This window comes from Lampetra fluviatilis, chromosome 26, assembly GCF_964198595.1.
Source record: "Lampetra fluviatilis chromosome 26, kcLamFluv1.1, whole genome shotgun sequence".
NCBI lineage: Eukaryota > Metazoa > Chordata > Hyperoartia > Petromyzontiformes > Petromyzontidae > Lampetra > Lampetra fluviatilis.
Window position 1 is genome coordinate 13,112,000 of NC_136300.1, and position 24,710 is coordinate 13,136,709.

The 24,710-nt window shown below is 49.6% G+C and overlaps 1 protein-coding gene across 21 annotated transcripts in view; it reads left to right on the forward strand.

The window, feature by feature from the left end:
* LOC144942114 (uncharacterized) overlaps positions 1-21,356 on the forward strand; it is a 140,685-nt gene extending 119,329 nt beyond the window's left edge. For 14 of the 21 annotated variants that reach the window (XM_078868843.1, XM_078868840.1, XM_078868841.1 and 11 more), the window contains one exon: positions 2,914-11,101. The gene's annotated coding sequence lies outside the window, so the exon portion shown is untranslated. Of the gene's footprint in view, positions 1-2,913; positions 13,511-14,087; positions 14,229-15,991; positions 16,090-16,986; positions 17,046-19,959 lie in introns of those variants that run through there. The other 7 variants (XM_078868835.1, XM_078868838.1, XR_013639315.1 and 4 more) reach the window with 7 other exon arrangements.
* Positions 21,357-24,710: the final 3,354 nt, after the last annotated feature.

Below are 24,710 nucleotides of genomic sequence, written 5' to 3' on the forward strand. Positions count from 1 at the left end.
TCGCTTCTGCACTGTAATTTAACACTGCCACAGCTACGCGACCATTTTGCTGGCATTTTTCCACGTTTTTTTATCTCCACCCCCCCACCAGTCCCCACCATGACTCTGGTCAGGGGACACTAAACAGGTTCAAATTCACTCGGCAGAAAAATTGGAAAGTGATTTCTGTTATTTGACTTAGTTCATCTCTCTGTCACCACACAGAGTCGACGCACGATACAGTTATTTGATGTCGCAAGGAGCAGCTGTTTACGGAAATTGTCATCTTTTTTAAAACCTCGTACTGCCCTGTTGTCACGCCCGCGGTTTGGGAGAGGGCCGTGGATCGGTTCGGGCCGCTGTCTTTATCAACTGATTTAGCAATTACTTTGTTAGTGACCACATTTTGGTATCAGTTGTTGCAGCACGCCGCACCGCCCTCCGCTATTTGCACAGGTCGGTCACTACTCGGCCATCACTGCCGTTAGGAATTCGGAACTCCGTGGCACTGGTCACAGTGTGCGGCTCACAGTGAAAATTTGTACAATTGTACGCATAAATTACCGCCCTTTGTCAATCCACCGCTGGACAAGGGCCTCCCCACACCTGTCGGTTCATGGACATTTGACCATACTTCACCAAGATGGTAAGTTCTCGTTGGTGAACGGACCGGTTCAGATATTACTCATCACTGATGTTAGTCAAAGCATAGATTCATACTTCAGTCACCAGGCTCATATCACAGTGCGCTAGCCACCGTGCCACCGCTTCACCCCAATAAACGCGTTAAAAGTCAACATCCCATTCAGGAGTCAACAAAACCCTTGTCCCTCCAGAGCTGATTAACTGAACATTGCTTTGTGAGGATTTAATAGGAGTTGTCCTTTGGGTAAACTCACCTTCAATAAGAATGTGGAATTTCCACCACTTGCCTCAGGCATAATGTGCATTGTTGTGACACGGAAACTTTACGTGATTGGACGTCACTCGTGGTTATTCGCCGTAGGCGTTATTGATTTTGTGTGTTTAAGTCTTCTCAGTCTTTAGTCATGCAATTGCTTTGTCTGAGAATTGGTGAACGGCGCATGCACACCGCCTTCAGATTTATATGTGGAACAGTGCGGTGTTATACGGGCCACAGTTCGGGGTTGGAGGCTTTTGGTGCGAGCGAGCATGGTGCCATGTTGCTACCACGTGGTATTGTCCAGGGGTAAGATGTAGTTCCTCAAAACAGAGCTGCGAGCCACCAGGACAGAGGAGGCCACGCGGGCGCAGGAGGTGATGCGGCTGCAGCTTGCGCCGGTGGCACGCAGAGCCTGAGACCGGGCACGTGCACAGCCAGATCACCGGGTAACCGCAATCTTAACCGCACAGCCCCGCTCCACCACGTGTGTGTGTAGAGTATGTTCTCATATCCTTATTGCTGTCGGCGTTTCGATGCGAGATAAAAAAAATCCATCAGGAACTCTAGTGGAGCAGTGCACGATTGCGGGTTAGAGAACGATCCGCAGACGCAATTATCCCAGAACTACTTTCTAGAATTTTTTTTCAAATAACCTCTGATCCACACAATAAATAGGAGGAAGCATATTCATGCTTTCCCTGCTATGGAAAAAATGTTCATCACATGACAGTCTATGGTTTGTATGCATGTACGGTAAGTTAAACTTCTTTTGCACAGTATGTAGGTTTGATTTTCAGAACTGGAATTTAGCTCGATTGAGTGCAAAGCCGACATTTTTAAAGGGTTTTTTTCATGCGGTCATTGGTGACCAGGCTGAGATCACCAACTCTCACTATGTTTGAAAACCTGGTTCAATCACAGACGGCTGAAACCTGGATTCGAGCACAGGAGCTCAGTTCAGTGCTCTGACCTCTGAGTCCCATGTGGACAGCTCCCTGGAGGTGTTTCTTTAGATTTCAATCCGGGTGAAGCCCCCCTCCTCATTACGAGCACCCCCCCCCCCTCCCCTGTTTATAGAGGCACAAGGACCCCAAAGTGCAAAGTTGTGGTTTGGGAACAGCCCGTAGCGGCACACACCGGCTGTGCCGTGCCGAGTTAACGGTGCGCGCCTTGTGCGCTGAATGTGCACCCGCGGCTGCTTGCGCCGCGCCACCGGCACTGGCTGAGATGCGCATGGGGCCATCGCGATTGCACAAATGAATAGTTTTGCCAAAATGTTGAGCTGGGAAATAAAATTGAGCGGCTTAAAAAAAAAAATCTGCACTGAATCAGAACTTGTAATTTTGAAGTGAGTGTGAAGAATGGAAAACTGGCACGATTTTCTTTTACAAAATGTCTTAAGTGGTGTTAACAGACCTAACCAGGCACCATAATGTGTAAAGCACGAAGAAAATTGTGCCCGCCTAGCAATGTTGTTTCACTCTTATCGAGATATGAATAGAGACGCACAGCTAGACTCCGGATCTCAAGCTCACACCCAGTGTCCCAGTCTTTTTGCTAAACTTTACATTTAAGGGAAGAAAACCCGAACCCTTTATATTCCTTTTATATCCAGGTAAGAGCTCACTGACAACAGAGGTCTCTTGCAAACAGCACAACTAATTTCACTGTAACCAACATTTTAAATACTTGCAGCAATTAAGTGATTAATATGACATGATAAAGATTTGAAATGGTTCAATTCGTCGTGGTGTGCTGTGGATTTTGGGAGCCATTCGCGAACCGCCAATGGTCTGCTAATTACAGGGATTCACGGGATATTGGATCGCGGACTATTGGATTTCTGCTGTGGTCACTTTAAAAGCAACTTGATTCCTGAATGGATTCTATAAGTAATGTGGATGCAATATCATAGCATACGCACTGAGCCTAAGGGTGTGGCGTTATGCTTGCCCATCCAAGCTCTATCCATGCTCAGCCCCTCTTAGCTTTTGAGATCTTAACTCTGCTCCCTTGCTCTGCGTGCCCAGGTGGAGCAGCTGGAAGCGACGTGCGGGAGGAGCTGGAAGTGGAGCAACAGTTGCTTGATGGAGGCTGAGGACGACGCGCGCCAGCTGGCGGACACCACGTCCGCCGAGGCCTCCACGCTGCGCGAGTAGCGCGGGGACGATGCGAATCGGGTACGGCCTGCGCTGCGTGGGGAAATGCTGGTGGACAAGGTCACTCCTCGGGTTGCCACCTGTTCTGGTTCCCGGAATAGTCCTCTTTTTGAAGTAGCTGTCCAGGATGTTTTAGGTCCCAGTCTTTGTCGGTTGCGGGATAACACCACCGCTCAAGATCATGCCGAACGTGTGGTTCTCCCCTCCTCCGGTGTTGTGAGAGATACTTATTCCCATCTAATGTTCTGCTTAGCAGCCGTATAAGGGGGCAGGTGCTTGTGCAAGCAAGCAGGCAACTGAGGTTGTTCCCCGTTCCATTTTAGCTCTTTGGAAAGCCTCGTGCGGAACATCAAGGAGATTGTGACCAAAGTCGTCGCCATCCACAGGGGACATAGACTCGTGGTTCCGATTTTAAGAGTTACAGTAATAATGCATTTCTAGACAACAACAGTAATAATGTGAGAATAATAATAATGTATTTCATAGACAGAATAGGTGCAATTGTGACCATAAGATTGGTCCTCCCATTATGCCTTTTTATTTTGCCTGCAGATAGGTGAATGTTGGAGGGGGTATTTACACCAATGACTAAGAAAGGCAAGCCTTAGACGAAGCCTGTAATCTACGCAGCATTACATGCCGATCCTTGACATCGATTCGTTTTGGATGCACCTGACATACTAATGCGAGGACCACCCTTAACACAACCTGGCGATGTCACAACATTGAGATTAACGTGCGATGCATAACCGAGGCACTACTTGCTCTTTGTCTGTGCGGCTGGTCGACCGACGATGCAGCCTTGTGCTCGCGAACACTGTGGGTTTTTGGCACTGAGCTCAGGCGATTACTTCTGTGCGTCGGGCGTCTGCGGCAAGAAGAGACACACGGAGGTGGTGGGGGGAGGGCGGCAGACGGGCAGGGTCAGGCGCACAGCAGCCCCCATCTCTGTAAACACATCAGGGGAGGGGAGCAGGGGGGGAAGGGAGGGGGGCCACCGGTAGCCAGGGTGGGATATACTGAATTGGATCGGGGTTTGATGACAGCTGCTTGTTTCTGATCAAGGAAGCATATACAATATTCTGGGCCGTAAGCTAAAGGGGTGTCCGTCTCTTGTTGTGCTTCTGTCAGATGCGTGTGGACTGGAGGCCCGTTTATTGCTTGTCACATCTCCTGGTTTGCCGCTGCTGTAATTAGCTTATTAAAAAAAAAGTGAGGGGGGATGGTGATTGAGAGGCAGTCGGGAGGGCGGCTTGATTGCTGTCAGAAAGCGGGACCCGCCCGCCTGCCTGTACGCCCATCCGCCCGTCCGCCACGCTGTCAGCCCGCCCGCATTACAATGAGTGGCACAAATTGAATGGGCTCTGCCCTTTGAACCCAGCCCCATGCGCGCTGGCACATTATCATGCGAGGATAAGTATGCCTTTGCTGTCACGCTGGCGCCCGCTGTTTTGATATGCATCACCTGCGTGGGCCGCTTGCGACGGTTACAAATGGCGAGCTGAGCTACGATTTGATATTCCTGCATACATCTTTATACGCAGGGTATGGCAAAGGCGAATTTACAAACAAAAACATCGTATATATATATTTTTAGTGTGTGCAAAATCGTACGATTTCAATTATTTCCCCAAAAAAACCAAGCCGCGTCCAATCCAGTCCATTAGATTGGATGGCTGTCATGAAGAAAAATACAGGGTGTGATTGACGACAGTTCTGCTTGAAATAACGACTTGTCTCTAAAATTACAAACCCACGCATGATTTTAAACGACCTACATTCCTGCTCATCCAGTTGAGCGTTAAGACATCTCCTTACCACCTCTGCCTGGTAAATATCAGCTGTGTGGTCAAGCGACCTTTGCGCATTGTTCAGGAGGCTCGCGACTTGCATTTGTCCTCCTCTTTCTTCCCAAGCCCGCAACATTTGCACATGCTCATGTGTACTCATGTGTGCTCGTGTGTGCGCTCGCGTGCGTGCGTGTCCTCCCGCAAGTGCGCACGTGCGCATACGCGCACGCGTACATCGCCTATTGCCCATCACACACCTCGCGGCAACTTGTCTCCCTTTGTCATTGTCTCATTATGTCCCTTGCCTGCGCACCGAGCCTCTGCAGAGGTGGGACGATGTACAGTAGGCATATATGCGCGTGAATGTATAATGCGGTACGTATCTTAAATATAAAAATAAATTCATAAGCGGGCCGCGCGCGGAATGCAGACGAGGGCGGCAGATAAGTCTGTGTTTGGTTATCTCCGTACGCGCAGCACGCCTGGCTGCCGCGCCTGCCACTCACACCCGACGGGCAGGGTGGGGGGAGAGCGGCGGTTGGGGGCGGGGGGACGTAACCGTGACCTGGAAATCGACCCTGACATTAACCCCTGCGCGAGCACGGCATGGACGGCGAGCACCCTATCTGCGCCCGCACCCTCGCTTCGGGGAAAAAATGGACTCCCTTTTTGTCAGCCACGTTTAAAAAAGCGCCGGCTTCGGCTCATCGCCCACGCGCCAGCGGCAGATGCAATCGTGCAGACGGCGTAGGGCCGTGTTCGGTGACAGGAGGCCGGGACACAAGTCGCGTGTTGGAAAAAATTGGAGTTGCGGTCATGAAACGCCGCCCGTGACCCTGACGCCTTACTTAATTATGTGCCGCGAGTGGCCATGTAATGACAGTGGGGGCTTTGTTGCAATGAGTGGGAAAGTCGGATTTAGTGACTCGGGAGCGTTGCTGGTAACTGCATGAAGAAAAAAATGGTTACTGGTCCAGTGCTAAATACAATTGCGTTACCTTTTCAGCTGATTAATGAAGGGAGCTGCCGAGATGTAATGGTGAGCACGCTGGAAACTTGGCCCTTCCGCCAGCAGTAGCGCAAGCAAGCGAGCAATTGCAGGGTTCCACTTTTACCTCTTCACGTACGTCCGTACGTTACTAACATTCCACTGGAATCACCGGTTCCTAATGTATGGGACCTCACCTGGTTTACCGGTTGTCACTGAACAACCCTGGTTCAGACAATCGCCAGTCGGCCGCGTGTGTGCTGATTGCAGCCTCAAGTTTATTGCGCTGTCTGGGAGGACCGTGTGTTTTAACGGGGTGACTTGCGCAGTGCATTTGTGTGCTGCTTTTGATATTTGTGTGCAATACTACCCACTGTAGCCGTGTATTGACGTCGCTTCCCTCACTCACCGGTACGGTTAATTCGGTAAACAGCGCCCGCAAAAAGAAGAGCAGCTAAGCACATCCAAATGTGCACCCACCGGAAAATGAGTCTTAAGGATGTGTGTAGTATCGTGGTTAGCACGTTGTGTTACAAACCCGGTGACACAAGTTCAATTCCTGCTCACGGCCAACACCGGTGACAATTATCTGAACCTGTTCTGGGCCTTCCCTATGTAAACTCAGCCTCAAATGAGTACCTAGTGCAGTGTGTAAACATCGCCATTGGGAAGAAAAAGGCGGTCGTGCGTGGTGCTGGCAACCCACCCCATCGTGTGCCATGCCCGCTAACAGCACTTTCCCCAACATTCTGTTCAGGCTATATGGGGATCTTTGTTTTTGTGTATGTCAGGTGTCTAAAGGAGAATTACTTTCCTCGATAAATGACATTTTGTTTCTCATTAAAGCAGCTGTTTGCTCACATTTTTTTATTTTCAGAAGCAATGAATACAATTTAAATATCCTGATGAGGTTCGCTGCATTGTATAGTGTTGTCACTAAAATGCAGTTGACTTGCATTTGTGAGAGAAACAAATTGAGCTTGTACAGCGACAGACGGCTCGACACACCATCGAGATGCAGTGATCAGTGGCAATTGTTTCTCTGGTTGCAAGTTGGGCTTAATTTCAAGGAAAAGAATATACAGTACAAACAAGCAACGAGAAATCTAAATATGTGTGTGTTTGTATACATTTATATTTTTTTAATGTACTATGATCAGCCTGCTGCACTCTGAACCCAGCGATCTGAGTTTGATAGCCAGCCGTGGCTCACATCGGTGGCTATTGTTATCTGAACCAGTCTTGGCTCCACCACCCCACGCTGACCAGCGTGATAGAGTATAACCAATCAACTCTCATGACTGGCGCAGCTCGGGGTAAACCTTCATCTAGCAGTGGAACAACAAAATCGGTGGATGCATCATGGCTACTTACGATGACGATGATGACGGGGATAATAAAACGAATGTCTGTCAAGAGGACGAGCAGACGCCCACGCGGCTGAAGAAGGAACTCAAGGCGAATGACATGGCTCCCGGCCGGAGCTCTCTACCCCCGAGCAGGGACTGTCTGAATTACAGAACGAGGACACCCTGAGTCAGGTAACACTCCCAGCCTGATTCCCACGGCTGCTGGGAACCCGGGCTCAGCTGGCCCTGGAACAGCCCGGGACTGACCCTGACAGCATCAGGGCCTGGGCTGTGTTGTCACCATGTGACTCGAATCGTGAGGCTGTGTAGGGTCCGACCCTCTGCTCCCCTCTGCTGCGTGCATCCTCTCCCTGTGGAAGGGTTGGGAAGCGATTTTAATCTACACTTGTAATTAATGTTAATGCAGCGTTTGGGTTTATTGACCCATCTGTGTGGGCTTTTATAGGCGTTATCTTGGGTTGTATGCATGGTAGTCGCCCATTCAACCACTATCCATGTTCATTCCTGCTTTGCTACCAAGATCTCTCGAGATTGGGCACATTCCGGGTGATTCGGTCATCGGTGGCATATGTGTGTGTTGTTGTATCTGCATGTTCTATAATAACTGCACACCGTCGTTAAAATGCTATGCTGCGTCTTTCCGCCGCCGTTTGCCTGTGGCCCACGCAGCTCGTCGAGGGGGGCCGGAAGGTAGGACCCCTGTAGGAGGAGGCTGCGCGGTACGAGCGCAGGGCTGGCGCCTTGCCGGCTAGAATATGCGGAGCATACCAGCGGAGCTTCAGTAGCTGCACTTTCTGCGCCGGCAGAGCGAGGCAGAGGTAAGCGCACAGCAGTCGCGCATCACACACGCAGGTAGGGTGCATGTGTGTGCGCGCGTATACGGTTGGCACGCGCGCACACCTCGCCTGTCCGCCCCGCGTGTTGCGCGCATGCGTGTGTGTGCACCGTCGGGCTGAGTGGCACGCTCGCGCACGTGAATGGCAGCTCGCGCGGTCCGCGGGGGACCCAAATCCTCACTCTGAATAATTCACTCACTCTTCTGGCCCTGGCCGTCCCATGGGACCACACTAAAATAGAAAAAAACTGACGATAACTGCCGTTTCTATTTTTACGTTTCTATTGCAGAGATTTTTTTTTATGTCTTCCTGGCTTTAGTTTTGTTGTGGCCTGGCCTTTGTTGTTTCTTTTTTACTCCCCCCCCCCCCCCTTACAAAGGTTTGAATGGTATTAGTTGAAATCAGATGTCAGATGGAATGAAATGTTTAATCTGTGTTCCTATGCATATAGACGAGTTCTCATTGTGCACGCCTCTCTGTGGGTTCTTTTTATTTATCTTTGCCAATTTTTTCTTGCGCTTCAGTTATTGTCTGTCGTCTCCGCTTTCTGTTTTGTCCCTCTCCTTTTATCGCCGTCTCTCCGCATCTCTCTATTTCTTTCTCCCGTACCCCCACCCCGCCCCCCACTGTTTTTTATTCATATCTTTCTCTCTGTTGCACCTCTTTCCTTTCTCTCTCTCGTTTTTGTCCTTTTCACTGTTCTTCTCTTCTAGCTCGCCCTTTTCTGCCGCGCCATCTCTCCTCTCACCGTTGCTCTCGCCCGCTCTCTAATCTGTCTTCATCTATCTCTCGTTCTCCATTTTACCACATCCGTCTGTCCGATCCTTTTACTTCTCCCCTCGATCCTTCTCTCCTGCGCTTTCTGGGGTGGGGGGGGGGGTGAGAGGGGGACGCACGCATGTCGCAACCCCAAGTGTGCAAGTGACAGAACGGCTTGTTCGGCCGGGACCAAAACCCTCACCCTGAATAATTTACACACTTTTCTTGTTACCGCTGCCCTCCGAGGACTTGTCACAAATGCCAGAAACCCCCAGCCGTCCGGCCGCCTCTCGGCCTCGGCAGCGGGAATCGGAAAGGGAGGCGGCCAGAGAGGTGACTTCGCCTGCACCACCGCTGGGGAGAGAGGGGCGGTCTATGTAATTACTTATTCATGGGGCCCATTTATAATTAATTATTTTTTTCTTTATTAATCTTTTAAAGCGCTCACGATGCCTTCGTTTTCTCCTCCACTCTTCCTCCCCAACTCATCCCCTCCCCTTTTGTATTTTTCCCTCCTACTCTTCCCGTTGTTTTAGCAGGCATCGCAACTTCAAACGCTCGCTTATGTTAAGAGTTGCTTTTTCCCCACAGCGCTGCTCGCCCTCCGGGAAGGGAGATTAGATGAAAGCGGAGCAAAGAGAGACGGGCCCCAGGGCTGCCTTGGCCCGGGAGAGCCGCCCCCTCACACGCCCCGGGCGAGCCGCCCTCTCGCGCGGCCACGTCGTGTCCTGTGGCGCCGGCGCGCACCACTGAACGGGAGACGCTGCGCGGAAAACAAACGGCATCGGGATTGCAGCCCGCTACGCCGAGGGAGGGGGAACGCATTCGAGAGGAAGTTGACCCATGGAGATGGAGCGATGAAATGGGCTTACTGGGCGGATCGTGGCTTGCTGGGCGGATCGTTACACACAAAGGGTGAAAGCTGGCGATGGCTTGCGGAGACCTTCACGCAGCATTGGATTGACGATAGCTGATGATGACGACGACGACAACAACGACGATGAACTATGATAGCCGTAGGCTCGTACATCTCCGTGAGCCATCACGGGCCCTGTTTACAAACACAGATTATATATTCATGGACACAATTCCATTATTGCTGCAGACAGCCAGATTGGATCCGCAGATTGGATAATGTAATCAGGGTGCCTAGCAATGCACAATTTCCCAGCTGAACCATAAAAAAAAATCTATTTGCTGTGAAAATTGTCCGATGGCCAAATCGCATGGGGGTTTTGTTTCTTAGACAAATCACATAGCAGTGGAGACCCAGCGGTCAGTGGCGACACTCGGCTCAAGAAAAGCAGGCATTGCCTACGCCCCCCGGTAGTTCACGGGGTCCCAGATTCATATAAAACATACGATGGCATCAAATATCAGGTTGAACTCATTCAGGCGCTGTCTTTCCGACAGCCCTGTTCTTCACCTGAGGACGGCTGCTTGCGTTGTGGCCGAAACGTCGTGAGAATTGTATTTTATTATGTTTTATTTTTATTATTTTATTATTTCCCTTCTACGTGACTTTACCGAAAGAACCAAGAAGACATATTTCTTCTGTCATCTCACGAGGAGTTTAACATTTTTAGGGGGAAGGGGGCCTCAAAAATAATTTCCCGCTCGGGCCAACTCCCCCCTCCACCAGCAGTAGGCCTCGGCAAGGTAAGGTAAAAGTTAAAAGGTAAAAAATTAACCCGTAAAAACAAAGTTATTCACTATAAATCCTTTATATGCGTGGCATCGGTTTTATTTTATTATTCATTTCTGTTTTTCTTGAGTAAGAGTTTCATTTTTATCACATTGGTATTTTAAATTAAATATGAAAAAAAAAAATCCTAAAAAGTGGAAAATTTTGGAAAAAAATTTTCACGAAAATAAATTGTCACGCACAACGAGTCTGTGTGCAAAATGTCAGCTCGATTGGATCACGGGAAGTGGGTTAAAAAACGACCGAAAGATTTGCACGGTCGTAAGCGCGCAAGCAAGCAAGTGAACTTAATATAGAGGATTTAAAAACGAGCCTACCTTTACCCTACCTTTTACCCTTACCCCATACAAATTACCCGATTACAGGGTACTTACTGGGGTACTACTACACGTGAAAAAGGTTTATAACGGTAAATGCTAGGTAGAGCGCTTCATTCATATAGAATACTCTCGATGATTCCAATTTTACACGCTTGTTGTCGTCGTTGTCGTCGTCGTATCTTCAAATCTTGTAACTCAATTTTAACCCACTTCCTAATGTGGTATCGACTGCAAACTTGGTATACTTATGTCATACTGATGACAATATATTCTATCATAAAAAAAAATAAACATTCTTTTTTATATGTTATGTTTCGGCTTGGGTCTAATTGTCCACGCTCAACTGACGTTGGCTGTAATTGGCCATGGTCCCTTACATTATGGCAAGCTTCAGGGCCACTTCCTGGAGTCGTGGAGTTCTGCCATTACTAGTACATTTGTAATAAAGCTCGTTGAGACGACTTCTGGAATCCGTCTTTTATTCAACTTATGTTACAGTTACTTCACGCTGCTGATAGGCAGCGTGAGAGGGACAGATAGACAGACAGAGACGCCCTGCCACGTGGCAACTCAGAGCCCCGCTCCCGCGTGGCCCCCTTCCTCTGTTCGTTCCTGTTCTGACCACGTGTCGTTCGTCTTTACTCCTATTTAATACCCGGGTCATGTGGTACGTTTCCGCCAATCCTCGTTAGCCTGCATCGAATCTTCCAGGCTCCCTCGTCAGCTCCCGGGACCATGCCCCTGACTCATCTCCCCATTGGCTGAGGCCAAAGCCAGTAGAACCATTCACGTCAGGGCCATGCCCCCAGGCTTCCCCCCATTGGCTGTAAACCAGGACCGGCAGAGCCAATCACCATGACGAGTTGTGATATGTCAGTGAGCCGGATATAGCCTCATATTACATATTTATTAAAGCGTGTTTTTAAAATTTTTTTAAAAATATTACTTATTAAATGGAGGCCACGGACTGCACCACGGAGCTTTTAGCGGTAAACAAGGTACCGTATTTACCGGGTAATACTTCGCGCTACCTTTACCCTACCGGGTAATTCTTCCGAGCTACCTTTACCCTACCCTTTACCTTACCCCTTGGCATGTCGACTCCTTTACCCTTTACCTTTACCCTTTTACCCGGTAAAAAGGGTAAATTACCTTACCTTGCCGAAGCCTAAGTGTCCCCATGCCATCGCAGCATGATTCGCCCACACCAGAGCCCCCATGGTGGGCCTTGTTGTGTACGTGACAGCTTGGGCAGGCCTTCATACAACAGTGGGATTGAACGTGGCTATTGCGGTTCCTGATGATTATATGTGTCAGTTGGTGAATGGGGAGGGCACCCACTGATGTTAGTCATGGGCGGAAATTGAACTGGGGCCACCGGGATTATGGTAATACATATTTAACTCTAGCAACATTTGTAATACATTGATGATTCTAGAAATATCTTTGGTGCAGTCATCAGCACAAAGTCTCAAAAGCAGTTATTCTCAATCCGTTTCTGTTTCCTGCTGCATAACTTCGCGCGCGGTACCTCTGGTTTGTGTTTTAGGTTTTTTTTTGACACAGCTGATGCGCAGCGTGATGATGTTGTGTGTTGTGGTCCGGCGATCCCAGGGGGAGTGGTAATGAGCTCTTTGGATCCTCTGAGCCTCCCCGGCCAGACTACAGGAGGCATTAACAGCAAACGTTGACGAGACATTTGCAGCATTTTCCCACAGAGTTGAAAATCGTTAGCGTGCATTGTCGTCTAAAAAAAACAACTTTGAATTGAAACTGCAAGCACTTAGCACAGCCAACAGCCTTGCCACTTGCGAAGGCCCGAGAGTAATAAGGCGTTATTAGCAACGTTGTTGAATAAATTTCTTACAGCCGTTGCATGTAAAGTTGCCACCTGTCCTGGTTTTTTCAGGATCGTTCTCTTGTTGAGGCAGCTGTCCTGGGAAAACTGCAAGTCTTCTGGGACATCATAAGTCTCGGAGTTTGTCAGTTGCATAACCATACACTGCACAAGACAATGCCTTACTTGTGGTTCTCCCCTCCTCCGATATTGTTAAGGGTTATTTTTCTCATCGAATATGCTGCTTGGCAGCCGTATGAGGAGCAGGTGCTTGTGCGAGCAAACAGGCAACTCAGGTTGTTCCATTTTAGCACCTTCGAGGTCTTGTGCAGAACGTCCAAAGGATTGTGACCAAAGTTGTCGCCATCCATGCTCGAACCAATAAACCAGACAACCAATCAATTCTCAACATTATCAAAGTGAGAAATATTCCTTTTACGAGGTGATATGTTCCAGACTTTGCACCTCGGAGGTTGCAACCCTTCAATATGGTGGCTTCTAAAAAGGTTCTGCAAATTAACTGCAAAACTCGGGCAGTGTTTGTTTGAAGGAGTGCGTGAGCGAGCGGTGGCGAGCGGTCATAAAGTGCTGCTCTTGAGAAGGGTTGATGTCACCGCTACAGAGAGAGAGAGAGAGAAATCCGCTCACACCACTCGTGTAACCTCTGCCCTCCCCGCTGCGCTTCTCCGCACCCCCGTGCATGCCCAGGCCACGAGCTGCAAGGGGCACGTGGACCAGCTGAGTGCGCAGGCGGATGTATCGCAACAGGCGCTGGGCAAGCGCGATGAGGAGACGGATGCCGTGCGGCCTGAGCTGACCTCGCTGCATGAGGCCCTGTGTCTCAAGATCGTCGTGGACAAAAGGTCATGTGACGCATGGTGGCAGAAATAACACACAAGCAGTTTCGATCATTCTGAGGTTGTGGCCTAGAGCAAAGCTGTGCGCATTATGCACGCGCGTCGCTTGATGTCAGGTGACATTCGAGACCTGATTAGAGGACTAATACAGTGGTCACGATCACTCATTTTCCTATCAATAAAAAAAAAAATTATTGTTCCTTCTTACGACATTTGGACAGCAACGGACGAGTTTGTAACTGTGTTGAGCTGGGATCTTCCAAATGGCTTCCAGTTGTACTCCCTGCAAAAGTGTTTCCAAAGCAATGATGGGTGATGCGAGCGATTGATCGCACTCACATTAGACACAACACAGAGACCCATAGACTCACAGAGACCCATAGACTTAAAAAGGACATTCAATCTAGTGCACACGGCTTCTCCCGTGCCCCCACGCCATCTTTTGCATGAGTCAGCGCAAGCTAGCCAGGCACAAGAGGCACTCTTGCGCTCCTTCGTCATGTGTCACTGAACAAAAAGTGAGAGTTTTCAGGTAATAATGAGCGATTCGTCCTCTCCCAATCTCTTGTGCTGCAACCAGCAGTCGGCCGCGCTGACGGCCAAGCTGGAGTCACTCTAGGCATCATCACCAGGCCACCGAGCGTGCGTTGAGCGGCGGTGTCGGTCAGCAGAGGAAGCCAGCCGGCTCACCCCGCCCCAGCTCAGAGCGATCACGTGACTCTCGGTACCACGCCAGTCGCATGCAATATTCCTGCGTACGTGCCTGTGTGTGGTTAGTGCACTGCGCTAAGTGCCGGGCAAGCAAAGTTCAATTCCCAGCCATGGCCAATATCACTTGTGATTATCTGAACTTGTATGGGTAGCGGGTGACTTAACTGGCCCGGCTATCCTAGGGTTACGCGGTCCTCTCACTGCCTTGTGATTGTCTCGGAAGAGTGTGAGCCTAAGGGAGTAAACCCCAACAGAAAATATGCAGGCCAGCTGGTACCCAACGTCGTGTTATGCACCCGTTTGAATCCTACGAGCAAGACCGAGGGGGAAATCTTGATGCATGGGCAACCCAGGATCTCCAAATCAACCCACCCAGGCATTGTGCCTAAAAGGAGGTGAACTGGTCCCAGCCTTCATTTGGTTGACTGAACCTTAAATTAATAGTTGGTGTGACATGTAAACATAGGAGGAGTTTGACATTTATATTTCTGGGGGCAGGGGTTCGCTTTGTCCCTTACATTAGGAATCGCGGGTGCATTTAATATTTTTTAAATCTTAATTGTAAACTACTGAAGATAAATTAAACAAAGGTGTCCAGTATTGGGGGGGGAGGCATTGCCCCCCCCATCCCCCCCCCCCCCAAACTCCACAAAGACAAAGACAGCCTGACATTCAGAATGTTCTCGTGAACAACACTTGCCCCAGCAGTTAATACGGTTTCGCATGAGATCTTCGTGTGCATGTAAATTTATTCGGTCATGTAGTAGCTCGCGGGGAGCGAAAGTGTAGCGGTTAGCGCGCTGCGCGACGAACCCAGCGACCTGACCTTTATTCTCGCTCATGGCTAATACCAGTGACTATTATCTGAACAGGTCCTGGGCCTCCCATACGTCGACTCAGCCTCAAATGAGTACCTGGTGTGGTGTGTAAACATTACATTAGGGAGACAAAGGCAGCCGGGCATGATTTTGGCTACTCCCTCCCTCTTCTTCCGTACCGGCCTTCATCGGTGTTCTTTAACAGCACTTGCCCCTATAGTCTCTTAACGCTATATAGAGAGGGGTCTTTATCCTTGTAGTGCAGCGGTCAGGAACCTTTGGCTCGCGAGCCATATATGGCTCTTCCAGTGACGGCATATGGCTCCCAGACAATTTTGAGTTGAAAAAATAAGTAAAAATCAGTTTGGAACTGATTTTAAAATACTTGTGATATTGCTTAATAATACTGTGTCATTTTAAAGTAAACAGAAATTAGTTTTGAAGATAAATTTCACGGGTCACGTCTGCATGAAGCTCAACCTCACCACGTATGAACCAGACTACAAGGCCATCAGCAAAACCATGCAGCACCAGAAGTCGCATTAAAAGTAAGACATATTTAATTTATTATACGTAAAAATTACTATATGGCTCTCAATGAAATATATTTAGAAATATTTGGCTTTTATGGCTCTCCCAGTCAAAAAGGTTCCCGACCCCTGTTGTAGTGGTTAGCGCATGCTAGGAATGTCGGGAATAGAGTTCATTTACCACTCACGGCCAACATGAGTGGCAATTATCTGAGCTGGTCCTACGCCTTCCCTAGGTCAACTCAGCCTTAATTTAGTACCTGGTGCGGTGTGTAAACATGGCCCTGAGGAGAGAAAGGGCATGGTGTTAGCATGGTGTTAGCCCTTTGTGGACGTGCCATACCAGATTTCATAGGTGCTCCCTTACAACACTAGCCCCAACAGTCTGCTAAAGATATACGGAGGAACTTTGTGTGCCCCATGGACAGGTGAAGACGATGGAGCAATCCCTGAAGGTGTTGCAGAACGACACGAGGTAGAGAGCGCTCACGGTGTCCGGCTTGCAGCAGTGGATCGCTCAGCAGAAGTAAGCGGCCACTCACTCACGAGCCCACTCAAGCACACGGTGCGCGCACACACCCATGCACACACACGCACATGCACAGTCATAGAGGCTATTGACATGAGACATGGGGTGGTGAAAGAGGGGGCAGCATGGCGCTATGAACCCAACCACTTAAGATTTATTCCCAACCATGGCAAACAGCGATGAGGCCTGTTCTGAGTCTCTCCTCGAGGGACCGCAATGATAAATATCTCCCGTGTAGCCAAGCAGGCTGTTGAGACAAGTGCTGTTAGCGAGCACCGAGAAAGGCCAGCACAGCGCTCAATGGGGTGGTGTCTCCCTAGTGCTCATGTTTACATACTGGACCAGGTACACATTGAAGGCCAGGGCAACCTAGGGGAGGCCCAGGATTGGTTCATATATTACTCATGGCTGGGAATCAAGCTCATCTTGGTTTAAAACATAGGCTTTCGCGACCAATATCATCCATAATAAAGGTTTTTTGGGTTAGATCGCGTAAATAAATAAATGTGTCATTAAAACCCGCCACCACCCCGACACAACCAACTAGTAAGGGTTGTCACGTCAACGTTGTCACGTAAACATTGTCACGTAAACATGCCAATTCATCACTAGTACAGCACACCGCTGTGTTGGTGTGCTGTACCGGTTAGTGCTGTACTAGTAATGAATTGGCATGTTCGGTTTACGTGACAACCTTTACTAGTTGGCTGTGTCAGGTGTTGGCGGGTTTTAATGACACATTTATATATTTACGCGATCTAACCCAAAAAAACCTCTATTATGCAAGCTCAGCTTGCCAAGTTTCTAATCACACGCGTGGACAGCATCGTTGAGGCAATGAGCATGCTGATGGAGGAGTCTGTAGTAGTGCCTGTGTGCGTGGCATGCGTGCAGGCTAGGCAGCAGGAAGATCTGCAAAGCCGCGACATCGAGGAGCTCACCGCGGAGAGAGAGTGAGTGCGAACACGACAACAAAGGCCTCCTTAATTTATTCATACAAGAGCAAGCGGTCAAAGAGCACGTGATAAATAAACAAGAGGAGCCACGCTGCGCTTAATTAACTCCCCGGATGAAATCCCTCTCCTCCCGGGAGTGCCCCCGGATATCTGACCACGGGCAGCTCCAAGCTGGCGGCGTTGTTGCATCACAACCGACAAGAGTAAGTGTAAAGGAGCATGGGAAAAGAAAATCGTAAAAGGAATTGAAGAATTCCCCCGTTATTTGCAGTTGCGCTCCAGCTTTCCATTCAATAAGCGCTTCCTCTTCTCCCCATCCCTGCTCGTGAATAACGGTCCTCAGGTCCCCAATGGAATTGGGAGTTGGCTCCAAGTATGAACGGTTGATGGGAGAGTTAACTAATTATTTTTATTATACCAGTTAAGGCCCACTGAGCTATATATCTCTTTTTCAGAAGTGACCTATCCACAAAAGATATCTCAAAGAAGTGGCTTATCATCATGTGGAAATTCATAGCAGCCAAATATTCTAAACGCATGTACCTAAAGAGTGTGCGGTGGAATAGCGCACGTTATTAAAAGTGCAGGTTGGGAAGCGATTACATTGCGGCCTGCTCGGTGCATCTGCTGGTTACCTGGTTAGGGATATGGCGAGTGTGTTAGCATCTTGATTGGTTGTTGTGCTACACCCAGAAACGGTTTGTCTCTCTTCCCATCGCCACGTGCAGCCTTTCACCTTCCGTTCGTTTTTCAGTTTTTGGCATCACGCGCGCTGTCATAACTTTGCTCAGGTTCACGAGACCCCGCACAGTGAGGTCCGGCAGCATCCGCGGGTCTCAACTCGACTCGCAGCGAAATTCGCAAACAATCAGGCGTACAGGTTGCAAATAATTGTGGCGCTCCCAGGAAACTGGCCAGGAAACCGCTCCCCCCCCCCACTCCATGGCACAGCAGGGGGAAGGAGCGGCAATCAGTGGCGGCGGCCGCTAATTGCGCTCATCAGGGTGCAATCAATGCGCGCCGTGCACCGCTGCTCCCCAGCCTCCGCGCATGATGGCAGCGAGGATCGGTGTCCGATGTGATCAGCGCCGTGTCGCGTCTCCCCGCGAGCACCACCGCCGCCGCACAGGGACCGCTTCTCAGCGGGCGAGAGCGGAGGTAGTGGCGCCGCTAGACTACAAGCTCCTCTCTCTCCCTCTTTCGCTCACTGGTACAGGGTTGAGCACTCTGCTGTGAGAATTGTAGATAACAATTAGGCCCAAAAACCTAACTGGTGGTTGTACATTCCATTGGGCATGAACACTCTGTGAGTGGAGCATACTATCCAACAAAATTCTATCTTTACCTCTGAACGAGCAAGGCTACCAGCCACCAATACTAGCCGTAAGCAGCTAGCCTACCAGCCAATTTATAAGCCCGACCCGTAATGAGTTAGCCACATATCCACCACACCTCCGATTAGCACGGTTGGCTATGCATTGTGCAAAATAAGTTCAACATGCATACATACATACGCCAGTCCTATCCCTGCCCGTTACACAGTCGCCGAGTCGGGGTAATTCGACGAGTCGGTCGCCCCATCGCCATTGGCCCCCTGTGCCCTACCGTGGCCCTCGATATATCTCTATTAAACACCCTCTCCGAGCCGTGGCCCAGATTCAGTCGTGGGGCCTGGCGACAAAAAGTGGACGCGTCGATGCTGACGCCGGGCCGATGTTTCAACAGAGAACCGGGGGAATCATAAATGGTGTGGGGGTTTGTAATTTGTGTTATCACGTCACGGCAGACGCCGCTCTGACCCACCAATTCATATTTGCGCATCACTCTGTGACACGTAATTCCAGTGGTCAACGATTGCGAGCGATCTATCCGCGGGATGGGGTGGGACAGCTGGAGGAGGGGGGGATGGTGGGTGGTTTTTTGAGAGTGAGTACAGTATCACAAGTCCCTTTTGTGCGAGCCCCCTATCGTTTATCAATCGGCGCGTCACCCCCAAACGGAAATGTTCTCCGTGGCGCATCTCCCCGCCGTAATCAGTATTGACATCGCAACGAGAGGTCGCGTCGTCGTGATGAGATGCGCAGCCGCGTGTGACCTGCGTAATTGAGGGGAGCGTCACGGAGCCCACTGCCTGGGCTCCGTGGAAATCCTGGTTCAATCTGGGGTAGAGCCAGGGTTACAGGGCCAGGGGTAGTGGAATGGGTCAGTGATAGGGGCAGTTCACATGGTTTGCTGGATAGTGGGTTACGGTAAGCTTGAGTGAATGGATAGCCGGTTGTCTGATTAGTTATCAACCAACAATGAGAAGACAAAGGTGGCCAGCCCTTATTGTGCTATAAGCCTTAATTAGTTGTTTGCTCACAGCACTGTTGCTGCAGCCTATGTGGCTCAACGGGGATCAATGTTTAGACAGGGATCAGTCTTTGTTCTTAGCAAGAGAAAATAAACCCGTATCAAGTATCAGTGTAAAGATCAACACTGGGAAGACAAATGCTGCTGTCCTTGGGGCTGCCCACACCATCCACTCGTACACTATGCCGCCCTTAGCAGCTGCTTGCTAGCAGCGCTTACCACTACAATCTGGAAAGGCGCGCGGGGGCTGTATTGATATTAATGGGAATGATTTAGCACCCTCTTGTACACAGGGGTGTCTTGGAGCATATTATATCACATCTCATCTCAACACGTTTGAAAGGGCACTCCTGGTAATAGCTGTTCCTGTGGGCACAAGGTGTCTTGGCACCTGACATGCAATCGGGTGTCATTCTGCCAGTAGGGGTTGCTGATTGTTGTGTGTAATCCCAGTTAGTTGAGTAATATATGCGTATGTATGTATGTGTGCTGGTACACACACTTGTATTGCATACGTACTTGGTTGAGTTTAATCTCTGGTGGGTCGATCTGTCCACAGGTTGGCAAACACAGGCTGGCCACATCAAGGTTGAGGACAAAGAGGAAGAGGATGTGCCTGGCCATGAATAGGAGCAAGGGATGGAACAACCCCCTTCCCCAGAACTCCCCCACTCACCACCCACCTTTCCACCCCCTCTGAGCCCCTCACAGCCCCCCCCCCTCACACTTCCAACACTTCCCACCCCCACCAGCACCTCCCCTTCTTCCCTACAGTGTCACAGAACAATAAGAAAGTATCGCCAAGTCTCAATGCTTTTGAGTCGTTTGGTCTTTCTCTCTGGGACATGCGAGTGGCTCTCGTATTTCCAACACCGAGCGCTGTCTCAGTCCACAGTGTGAGTGGGCCCCACCATGGCTGTTGCGGAGCTTCGAGGAGCCGAATGTGAGGCAGAGTTCCCTGGCTCTCCAGGGGATTCGCACTGAGCTTGAGTAGGGGGTGACGAGCATCAGGTTGTGGTGGTGGTAGAAATTGAGGACTACGAGGAGGAGATGTCCGTCGCCCATAGTCGAACCAGGAACCGTAGTCGTTCGCACGTCCCCGATTGCGAGAGGCAGTGCTGGCGGACAGTTCCACGATCTCAGGCGTACGTTTCAGACACTAAGGACATGGGTACTTATTACCATAATCACGCAATGATTTTTAAATGGGCGTAGTATGTCAACCAATTGGGACTGTGATTCAGATAGAAGTCATCCGTACACCTTTCTTGATGAGGGAGAAATGTTCGTTAACACAGCGGTGTTGGACGTACTGAGACGAACTGACGTCTTCATCCACGCTGGGATGGTGGTGAAGGTGCAGTCTGGTTTGTGTGTACATCAAACCAGTCCATGAATAAGCCATATTTTCTAAAACCATTATTACCTTCAAAATGACATGCCATATATATAAAATTGTGATGATTCTAAAATTTACTGTGAGGTTTTCCTAAGCTGTGCAACTGCCCTACATGTAGTGTCAAATACTGACACTGAAAAATATTTGCTGCATCGAATCAGAAGCCTTATCACTATCCCAAACTGCAACCCGCAGAGGACTAGGGAACATATGACAACTCATTGCCCCATTGGCAAATACAATGGAGGAGGCATCATCAGAGCGATACGCTCTGCTACTCCTGACGCAATCTTCTGGCTCAACCATCTCAATGTAAAATCGTAGTTGCACTTCAATGTATGGATGTATTTGTAACTTCTTTCGCACTGTACGTAGCCAACCGTGCCATACGAATAAGACTCCAACCATCTTTGCTAATTCGACTGTCCACCTGTCCTGATTTTTCCAGGATCATCTTTTTGAGGTTGCCGTCGTGGGAAATATGTAGGTCTTCCTTCGACATTAAAAGTCCGCATCTTTGTCGGTTGCATAATAAAACTATAGTGTACCACTCAAAACGCCAGTCTTTCAAAATCATACCACTCAGAGGTTGGTGAATGCGCCGTGTGGGTCCGAACGGCGGCCGGGAGTTGGGGGGGTGGGGGAGTGGCGGTGTGCGTGGCACAGTTTCGGCCCTTGTCACCACGAGCGGTCGACCCGCACACGTGTAGATCGTTTGCCGCGCAGCGCCACAAGCAGACGAGATTTCACCGCTCTCTATGAGCACGAGGGAAAGATCTTGAAGCTTTGTGGGGGCGAGTAACTGGGGGGCCCAAGTCAGGTAGCCATGGGCACCCATGAAGGCTGTTTAGGGGGGACAAGCAATATACTTTGCCTCCCGCCCCTGACCTACTGTGTCCCCGTGAGCGCGGGGTCTCGGCAGTGCTGGCAGTGTGAGGCTCATCGTGCTGCGCTGCTCACGAGTGCTTGATTGTTAATGCAGTCTAATCGAACAAAGGTGTTTGCATGAGCATTTTTTACACCTTAATTTATATTTTTTTTGTATGATGCTGCTGATGATTGGCATGATGTTTCTGTGTTTGCTGCTGGCGAGTGATGGTGGTGATGGTGGCGAGTGATACGTGAACCAGTCTCTGCACACCTCCTTCCCCCACCAATGCACACTGCCCAGCGTGGGGAAGTATGCTCATATTACTGACATGGGGAGGCCTTCGGTTGAAGGGCAGCACATTTTTTCACATTTTTCTATTCCTGCCATCTGTTTAGTAATGATCCACGGAAGCTAAAGAGGGTCTTGCGCTGGTATGCTTGGCCAGTTAAGGAGTGCGTCTCTGCATGTACGATTAAGTCGATGTACTCGGACAAACCCCTATGGCTTTAAGAGGGGCTAGCATGCAATTGTCCGTACAGACGGGTTCATAAACCCAGATTAGCCTTCTCACCTGGTCAGACTCCCATTGATGTATTTAGTCAATTCCTCTTTTTTGAATGAGTTTGCGTGCATCCTGCTGAGTTCATTTTAGTATAAAGATTGTAATGAAAAGTAGAACGCTTCAGTTGATTGGATTTGACATCAGCACAGCTCTACATTGACGTACACAAAAAAAATAACAGCGTGGTCATATTCATCAAAAATCGCCCACGGAGCCCACACCTCGCTCTCTCGCTTCGCTCCGGGGAGGACTTTTTGTGCAAAGCAATCAGGTGGCGAGGGGGCAAACGCGCAGGGAGAAGGGGCGACAAAACAAACTCGATTCGAAAACGGAGGTAAATTACTCTCACAGTAATGGCACTGCACTCATTACAGCACCAAAAAATAGAGGACCCAGCGGGGAGGATGAGCGGCGTCGCTGTGAGCGCCGCGTGATTTCGCTTTTGTTGCTGGCGGCTCTCGGTGCGGAGCTCACGCTCGGTGCAGGAACGAGCGCTCCGGGCCAAGATTGGCGAGAAAGAATAGACGAACTTAAGTGGACGGCGGTCTCGACGCAATTAAGCGCGTGGTTCAATTTGCCGGCAGGCGCGCGACGCGGATTTCACGTCCAGAGGAGACGCTTTATCCACCCCAACCAAATGGCATGGCGATTTCTGCGAGAAATCTTGAGCAAAAATAAGTGGTTGCTCAGTCTCCTTGATCGCTCGAGCGGTGAAATTGTGGCATTGAAGGTTCCCAGGTTTGTTTTATGCATTGTTGGAATCTTTAAAATGATGACATTAGAATATGCGATGATTTGTGGCGCCGGAGTATAGTTTTAATAATTGGCTGCAATCAATTTCCAAGCAAACGAGCCGGACCGATCCCAGACGTTGGTCATGGGGCCGCTCGTGCCGTGGATCCCCGTAGCGTGGCCACGGCGCCCTCTGCTGGACGCGGTGGTATTAACTATGATCACTGCACACGCAATACCATGTGTGTGGCGGTCGTGCGTTCGCCGCCGGTGCAGAGGCTCGCGGTTCGAAGCCGGCGGCCGCCATGATTAATATTGCAGATGTGTTAACCATAACAGGACTACGAGAGTAGGCCATTGTGTGCCGCCGTCATGAACCAAATTTATGAAATAAAAAAAATACCTGCAGGTTCCTCAGTTGGAATTTACATAGCAACCGTTGCTACTAAAACGTGTCAAAACTCTCTTTAAGAAGAGTCATGAGTCTCAATGAGGTTAACCTGGGTAAAAAGAAGTATGTAAATATCAATTCACATGCAGACATGTCCAGCCCTTTATCAATCCACTGCTGAATGAGAGCCTTTGCACACTTTTTGTAGTCGTATCGGTTTTATGACCATTCTGGTTAGTGAGGGCTGGTGATTAGCACGGTTGACTAACAGTGTTAAGGAAGTTCAACGTACATACAGTACAATATTAGATTTGGCTCCAATGCTCCCTCTGCTGATTACCGCCTTTGTCAACTGGGCGTGCCTGGTGGGCACCAAGTATCCAGACCAAAGCCCACTTAGCTCCCGAGAGTGTGCGAGGCTCTGCATTGTGGAGGCCCTCATCCAGCAGCGGATTGGCAAGGAGCTTTGCATGTTCTTAAATTCCGCACGACCATCCTGGCTGGCCCTGCGATGATATGGGTCGTTACATCGCAGGATCGTGAGAGGTGGTGATGGCTTGAGGAGGCCTTCATCCAGCAGGGAATTGAGCCTGACTGATGATGGCGCATATGACGAATTATTTCGTGATGCTGCTGCGTTGGCAGTGGTGCACAAGCACAATTAGCAAACTCCACACATTCACCAACAGCCCTGTTTTTAAACAGGAAAAATCTAACGGGCAACGTTTTGAGAAATGGCTCTTATGCGCTACGAAAAAGCGCCATTGCCTGAAATGTTGCCTTATATATTGGTAATCTTAAGGCCACAGCGTTATTGACGACCGTGTTGAGTTCTTCGTTGTTCATTGCGCACACAGTCAGGGCATGACGCGTCTGGCCGCTGCGGAGCTGGGTCTTAGAGTGGACGCAGACTCGCCGATGTAATCGCATTGACGCAGACGGCGAACCTCCGACACTGTTTTGTGTAAGTCGGGTCTCCGCTAGAGGTCCTGCAGACCACGGGGGTCGCTGCTCCCCTCTCAGGGGGTCTCTTGCCCCTTTCCCATATGTTGATAGTAATGCTACTATCTCCTTTGTTTATCCAGATAAGCCTCACTTTGGCCTCGCTGCATTCGGATGTTTTGGTCAATTCCATCGGTAATGATAATCTGGCTTCATGGGAGGAAACCGGAGACCTGGACAAAACCACCACGCTGCCGAGGGGGTTGCACTTCAACCCCAACACAGATCTGGCTTTCTCACAGCCAAAACCTACAGCATCTGGTATGCCCAGACAGTCTCCCATCAAAGGACTAACCAGGTTCAAGTCTGTTTAGCTTCCGAGATCGGGCGCATTCAGTGATTTGGTCATTCTG